This window comes from Opisthorchis viverrini (genome assembly GCF_000715545.1).
Source record: "Opisthorchis viverrini unplaced genomic scaffold opera_v5_136, whole genome shotgun sequence".
NCBI lineage: Eukaryota > Metazoa > Platyhelminthes > Trematoda > Opisthorchiida > Opisthorchiidae > Opisthorchis > Opisthorchis viverrini.
The window spans coordinates 43,638-50,868 of NW_008751793.1; positions in this window are offsets into that span (position 1 = coordinate 43,638).

The following is a 7,231-nucleotide window of genomic DNA, read 5'->3' on the forward strand; positions in this document are numbered from 1 at the left end:
TGTCATTTTTATGAGATGTTTCTTCATTAGGCCATCTTCAAAGGTGGAGCAGCTGAAGAATTGAGAGTGGGCGGCTTTTCCTCCAGGAGCCTCAAGAACCCAACGTGATACGCAGCATCCGGTACCTTCTGTCACCCTGTGTTCCCGTGGTTCACAAACCCGTCATTCTTGGCGGGTTGTGCTGGAACGACGCAAGCTATGAAAGGTGTTTGTGGCTCTTGGAAAATGGAGCGATTGTGTACTTTTACCTGTTGTCTACAACATCATTTTGACAAGCCTGATCTCAGGCCACCTCATGCGTGTTCGCACTAAGCAACTTTAATGGGGGTCCATTCAAGGACACAAGACTTTCGATAGCAAGAATTGAGCGGAAACAATATTGGTCTTTCCGACTCAGAGAATGCCCAATAGGACCGGTTAAGACGAACTTTTCTTTCAGTTTAAAGGTCCCCAGAAATCCGAATCCGACTTCGAATACCTCTCCCCTCCAATGAGGTACCCCAGGCAATCTACATCCTTTGGAGGATATACTGGAAGACTACGGATCGATATGAACCGGAAGCTACACATTCGTAGCAAGTTGATACAAACTAGTAAACCCATCCCCCCGTGAATCAACAGTAACTTTCCTCGTTTTCTGACTACTCATGATTAACGTGACTTGCGCTCGTTTATTATGACACCGTTTTGTTTCCTTGCGGCTCATTTTCCCCATGTTACATTCCTACTTAAGATCCGCTCATTCTTCAGTACCTGATGTCAATATTTTGTTGCCCGTCCGTCCCGATTGTACCTACTTTCGAGCGTCCATTCCGACGGAAATGTGGACCGTCCGGGTACCACCAGTAGCTTAAAAGTGAAGTAGATTTGGTGACGGAGAAAGCATGGCAAGACCACATGATAGGTATTTTTGGCCAGTAAAATGTTCAGTTCTTGGGCTATAGACCGGAAAAAAATAAGCTAGTGTTTTCGCGTGCTTTCTGTTCAATCTTTCCACTACTTAATCGGTTTATAGTAGCTAAAATTATCTTGTTCATTGTACAGTGGGTTTCGAAACGGTCAAAGATGTGCTTAAATTCCTGGATGACCTCAGGCAGGCCAGGATTTCGAACAAAAGAAAAGTTCCTCAAGACAAGGTAGATTATCTTAGTTTTGAGAACTGAGCAACCTAAATTCAGCACTACCGTAAATACCAGTAAACAAACCGTTTCGAAATCCAGGTAGGAGGGAATAGGACACACTTGGACGTTAGGGAATGGCCCCACAATGTTCGAAGACGATGGAGTGCGATGGATTCCTAATCTGATGTAAACTTTATCCTGTTGGTTGGGAAGACGGTTTCGTTAATTTAATGAAAAAATAGAATAGCGAATAGGTTATAAATGTCCTGGTTTGGTCTTACGCAACTCACAACCTACACGAAGATAAAGTTTCTGGCTTGATTTGAGGCAACCTGGGGAGCTGCGAGTTCAAGGCCAATCAAAGACACAAAAGCTATATTCTTGAGCATACAAATGTAGGCGAGTAACTGCTGAATATCGTTCCACTACTATATCAGCACTTGAGAGTGTCAACATGTTCATCCCCAAATACCTCCACACAATTCTTGTCAGAATTTGTCAAAAATATCAGATTCCTAGTGGTAACCCCAGGACGGTCGAAACCTAGTGAGACCCTAAAACTCCTCGATATAAAAGTCTGCAAGCATCGAGGCCAGTCAATCACTCAATCAACCCTGCAAAAGCTGATGAGTTTTCAGGCACGCCACGACCGAATATGAACAGCATTCAGGCATCCCATAGAAGCCCGGTTGATGTTGACGAGTGTTCACTAAATGCCTATCAGAGAAAGCCTGAATCAATGTCAGAAAGTGCCCTCTAAATAGCGCAGGGCTGTTACAGCTTTTGAACAAGATTGTTTGTGTCCTTTGTTGACGAGTCTTTTATCCGGCGCCAGGGCACTGGAGCGAGGAAAGCAGTTCGATACAACAGAATTCACGTAAACCCTTGCCCCTGACTCAGAAACTCCAATGGACAAGAATTTTAAGGAACAGAACTGCGTAAAGTTCACCGGACGAGTGTTGTTTCCATCCGAGTAGTTGTCACTCGAGTGGCTTCTGTGATGAGCGGTGCTAAGTGAGAACTAATCACAGTGGTGATGAGCTGCTCGAGACCGGGAGGTCACGGGTTCGAAACACTGTGAGATTCCCTCAATCATTCTACTATTTTTAATTCTCGTCCCGCCTTCTCATTTCATTTCACTTTTAGTTTTTTTGTTTCCGATTTCATTCCCATGTCTCTTGTCTTTCGTTAGGCCACCTGTTTCACCCTGTTCAACTTTATAAAATCGCATAATTTTTGTCTCGTTCCTTTCGATAGCAAGCAATGAGCGGAAACAATGTTGGCCTCTCCCCACTTGGAGAATGCCTAATAGGACCAATTAAGACGAAAATTTCTTCCAAGGAGAACTTGATCCAGCAGTCCTTTCCGACTGCGTCGCACCCAACTGCAAACCCCAATTATGTTTTCAGCCGTATAGCAGTTTGGGGTGAACGGCGGTTCTGCTCAAATGTCTGGATGTTCCGAGTAGATGAACTTCGCTGGACTAACAACGAGACCACCGTTGATCCGTTAGCTACAAAGAATGACAGGGTGTGAGTGGTTTCAGTATCTCGTGAAAGTATGATTGACACGTCGGAAAGCCTTGTTAGTGTGTCGTTCATGTGGCCGAGGGATCCACAAATAACCACAGGATATTTCTCATTCGCTTTATCAGACGACACTGAAATCTGTCAAAACGGATTCAATGAACTCAAACCTTACAACACTGTGATTGGTTCTGCAAGATATTACGCCAACTGACTTCTCCTATGTTATCCGATACACTGATGGACGTTAAACATGAGTAGAACAGAAAATCGATCATTGTACTGGCAAAATAGCTGATGCATTTTCTGTCAAATGTTATCCTAAAATAAATCGCTGCTGTTTCCTAGTGGGTCACTCATAACACGATAATTAGTTCGGTCGTGTTTTGGACGTTCCCGCCATTAGGATTTCAACCAATCAGGATAGAGATGACGCAGCAACATGCATGATATACACAACATGACAGTCCACATGTGTCGCGTGGGACGTCAGGAAGGCAGCGGTATTCGACGTTCGAGAGGATGTAGCGACGGCACACGTCGGTTCTGAAATGTGCAGATATACGGACTGGTATTAATGAATCCACACGGTACACACAGCACACATGCGCACAGGTCGGGTGAGACAGAAGAGAACACCGGAGTGTGGCAACAACACACGTGTATTAAACCGAAACCGAAGCCGGAAGAGGGGTTACAAAGTCAGGTCAAGGCCAATCACGGGGGTGTACGAGAGGGTTACTCTTTCCTGCCCGGGGCTTGTGGTGGCTCGTCCTTGATACCTGCAATAGGGGGAGAGAGGGAGAGGCACGTATAAGGTCATATGAGAGACGTGCAAGCAGATACAGTCGAGTTTCAAATGCGTTACACATGGCGTTATTGAACTAGGCGCGTGATTCCAAGGTCAGTGGTTGGTTTATGTTCAGTTCAAGATGTGTAGGTTTAAAAAAAAAATTGTAACAACGAAATGAGGAATCCCGATAGAAATATAAAACAAAAATAACAATCGTTACATTAAATACTTAATTGCTGTTTCAGTTCAAGATGTGCAGGTTTGGGAAAAAAATTGTAACAACGAAATAAGGAATCCCGATAGAAATATAAAACAAAAATACAATCGTTATTCCAAGGTCAGTGGTTGGTTTATGTTCAGTTCAAGATGTGTAGGTTTGGGAAAAAAATTGTAACAACGAAATGAGGAATCCCGATAGAAATATAAAACAAAAATAACAATCGTTACACTAAATACTTAATTGCACAACTGTTTCAGTGCGTGAGCGAATAGGAACTAGTTCATTGTGGATTTCTGTCAGAACATATTTTCTGTCTTCCCTTGCTAATCTCCTCTGTATCTGTTCTTGTTTAAACGTCTACCTCGACCACGTTTTGAGCTTTACATTATTTGGGGCGCACTGTCTGCTTGCACTTTGTTCCATGCTTCGTGTACCAAGTAACATGTAGTCATATCAAAGTCGAGCTTCCTGTATTCGTTCAGATTATCTGACTGCGACACTGGGTTACCAGTGAAGTGACGTATTTGGTGTCACGATCCTCGTAACAGTCGGCGCCACACAGTGCTCGATTAGTTTTGGTTTTTGATCAGGTAACTGAAGAGCTGTCTCTGAGCTTGGCAACTGACTCGCAAGAGTCCCGTCACCATAAAAGGAGATATCACCATTGCGTAATTGAGTGGGTGCATATATGCAGCATTTGATTGAATTTTATCTGTTACCTCCAAACGTGGTTGGTTCACTTGGAGAAAGAGGTTTCGTGAATTTATTGGTCTGCCTGTGATCTTTGTTGTGTTGTGGTACACTACCCTTTGAGTCGATTGGTTATCCCAACGTCTTCTCCAGGCAAATTGATGTTTTCGTTCGAATTGAGCTCTCTTAGCTCCTCCGGTACTCCACCGAAGAAGCCGCTAACGAACATGTCGTTCATCAACCACTAAGAACAAGAGAACGGCAGACCGACGGAACTCTAAACTGCACAAGAAACCATGAAATAATATCCGGCATTTCCAGTAATTCTGTAGATTTCAATCCCAGTAATCTTCTATTGGCCAGCCGGTACGTTTTCTATGATATTATGAAGGTCACAGTTAGGTTGAACAAAGGATGTGAGCTTCGCAGACGTATCCCAGAATGCGAAGACTGGCTTTCAGTCAACAGACATGGTCCATGAGCAAGCATATGGTACTTCTTCGTGGTCACTTTTAACTTGGAGTCAAGAATGATGATGTTATTAGTGGTAATGCGGGTTCGGAGGTGGTCGGATCATCATTTTCTGTTCGAAACCGTTCGATTCAGTGCTAACGAACAATCTGGATAGCGTCCCTCTCAAGGAGCTGAGGAAAGAATAGGGAACGGTTAACTCTACATTGCAGTTCAAAACCATGGCCATAGTAATGGGTGAAATTTGTTTCGTAATGATTTGGATACAGAATCAACATGTTCCCATGTTGAGTAAGCTGAAGCCCCAAGTAAACTTCACCACTCGTTCGTCTGGACCCTGAGCGATTCAGGCCGAGCGTTTGGCATCCTCGGTAACAGAACGGTGTGGATGGATGGATTACACACCTTGTGAAAACCCGGTGAACTGCTTATAGGGACTGTTCTGTAGAAGTAATCAGTGACCTCAAGTTCTCGGGTAGGTCAGTTTTCAAGCAAACGGGTAAGTACAAAGCCGGGAGTGTAGCACAAGCATCTTTAGCAACCTCAGTTGGAGTGGCTGAAGTTGGCAGGGGGGTTGACTGACAGCATTGATTATGTTCTGCCGAACGAAGTAGCTCGCACCGATGGCCCGGCCAGCAGCTGTCGGCTCTGGAGTTATACAACACTGGTGATGATGCAAGCAAATTTTATTTTCATCTCACTACTTTTCACCGCATTAGTAGTAGACGTTTACGAGTTGCTTTTTCCATCATCAGGACAAAAATGGTGTGTGGACTCACCAGGGTGATTGCGCAAGGACACAAGGACGATTGTTCAAGCGAGAGTCATGTGAGTATATAGTCTACAAGAGGCCGCAAACACTAACACCTGAAGAATTGTGTTCCCCGTCACAACTGAACTGAATTCCCATATCACTCATTTGTAAATCAATTTGGTTTCCACGAGAGACTCAACTGAAACTTCATGGTATTCTACAACTGAATGTGCTGCACACAGGCCGCCTCATGTTTCAGTTGGCACGATTTTCGAGATATCGCAGTATATTTTGATAAAAGAAACTACTCACAAGTTTGCTGAAAACTCTTCGACAGCCCACAACCGGTTTCATCCTTCTTGGGGCTTATCAGGTTGGTGCAGTCCCCAAGTTTCCGTCAACCTTGTTCTACTTGTACCTAAATCGGACTGTTTTATAGAAATACACTCATTTGCAAATCACTTTGATTTTCACGAGAGACTTAACTGAATCCCTCGTTCATGGTATTCTACAAATGAATCTGCTGCACACAGGCCGCCTCATGTTTCTGTTGGCACGATATTCGAGATATCGCAGTATATTTTCATAAAGGAATTCTTATTTGTTTGTCTGTCCGCCACCAGTCATTATGATCCTTGGGCAACATACGAACACTGTGTCCATAACTAGCGTACTCCTCTTCAGATATTGGTTTTTGAAATCAGGGAACTATCTGGATTGTACATTGATTTTGTTCTATTTTAGGAAATATGGGCCAGAGGCTCAAATTAGGTTTTAGAAACAAGGTTGAAAGTGTGTACTTGCCACGTGTTACGGATAAATCTGACGTTAATTTAAAGGAAATGCCACAACCATTTATGCTTCCTTTAGATACCTTCCATAACTAAATATTTAGGTTACTGTTGCAGACGTGGTCGGTTCAATCACATGCAATTCATGATCTGTAACTAAACTCCTCCGAGGTGAGTTATCCAGTGAAGAGGAACTAGGTGTTCCTCATTTCGTTGTTAGCATTTTCCCCAAATCTACACCTCTTGACCTGAACATAAACCAACCACTGACCTTGGAATCACGCGCCTAGATCAATAACGCCATGTGTAACGCATTTGAAACTCGACTGTATCTGGTTGCACGTCTCTCATATGACATTATACGTGCCTCTCCCTCTCTCCCCCTATTGCAGTTACCACGGACGAGCCACCACCAGCCCCGGGCAAGAAAGAATAACCCTCTTGTACGACCCCCTGATTGAACTTGACCTGACTTTGTACCCCCCTAATCCGGTTTCGGTTTCGGTTTAATACACGTGCGTTGTTGCCACACTCCGGTGTTCTCTTCTGTCTCACCCGACCTGTGCGAATGTAGACTGTGTGTGCCGTGTGGATGCAGTAATACCAATCTCTATATCTACGCATTTCAGTACTGACGTGTGCCGTCGCTACATCCTCTCGAACGTCGAATACCGCTGACGTCCTGACGTCCCACGCTGCACATGTGGACTGTCATGTTGTGTATATCATGCATGTTGCTGCGTCATCTCTATCCTGATTGGTTGAAATCCTAATGGCGGGAACGTCCAAAACACGACCGAACTAATTATCGTGTTATGAGTGACCCACTAGGAAACAGCAGCGATTTATTTTAGGATAACATTTG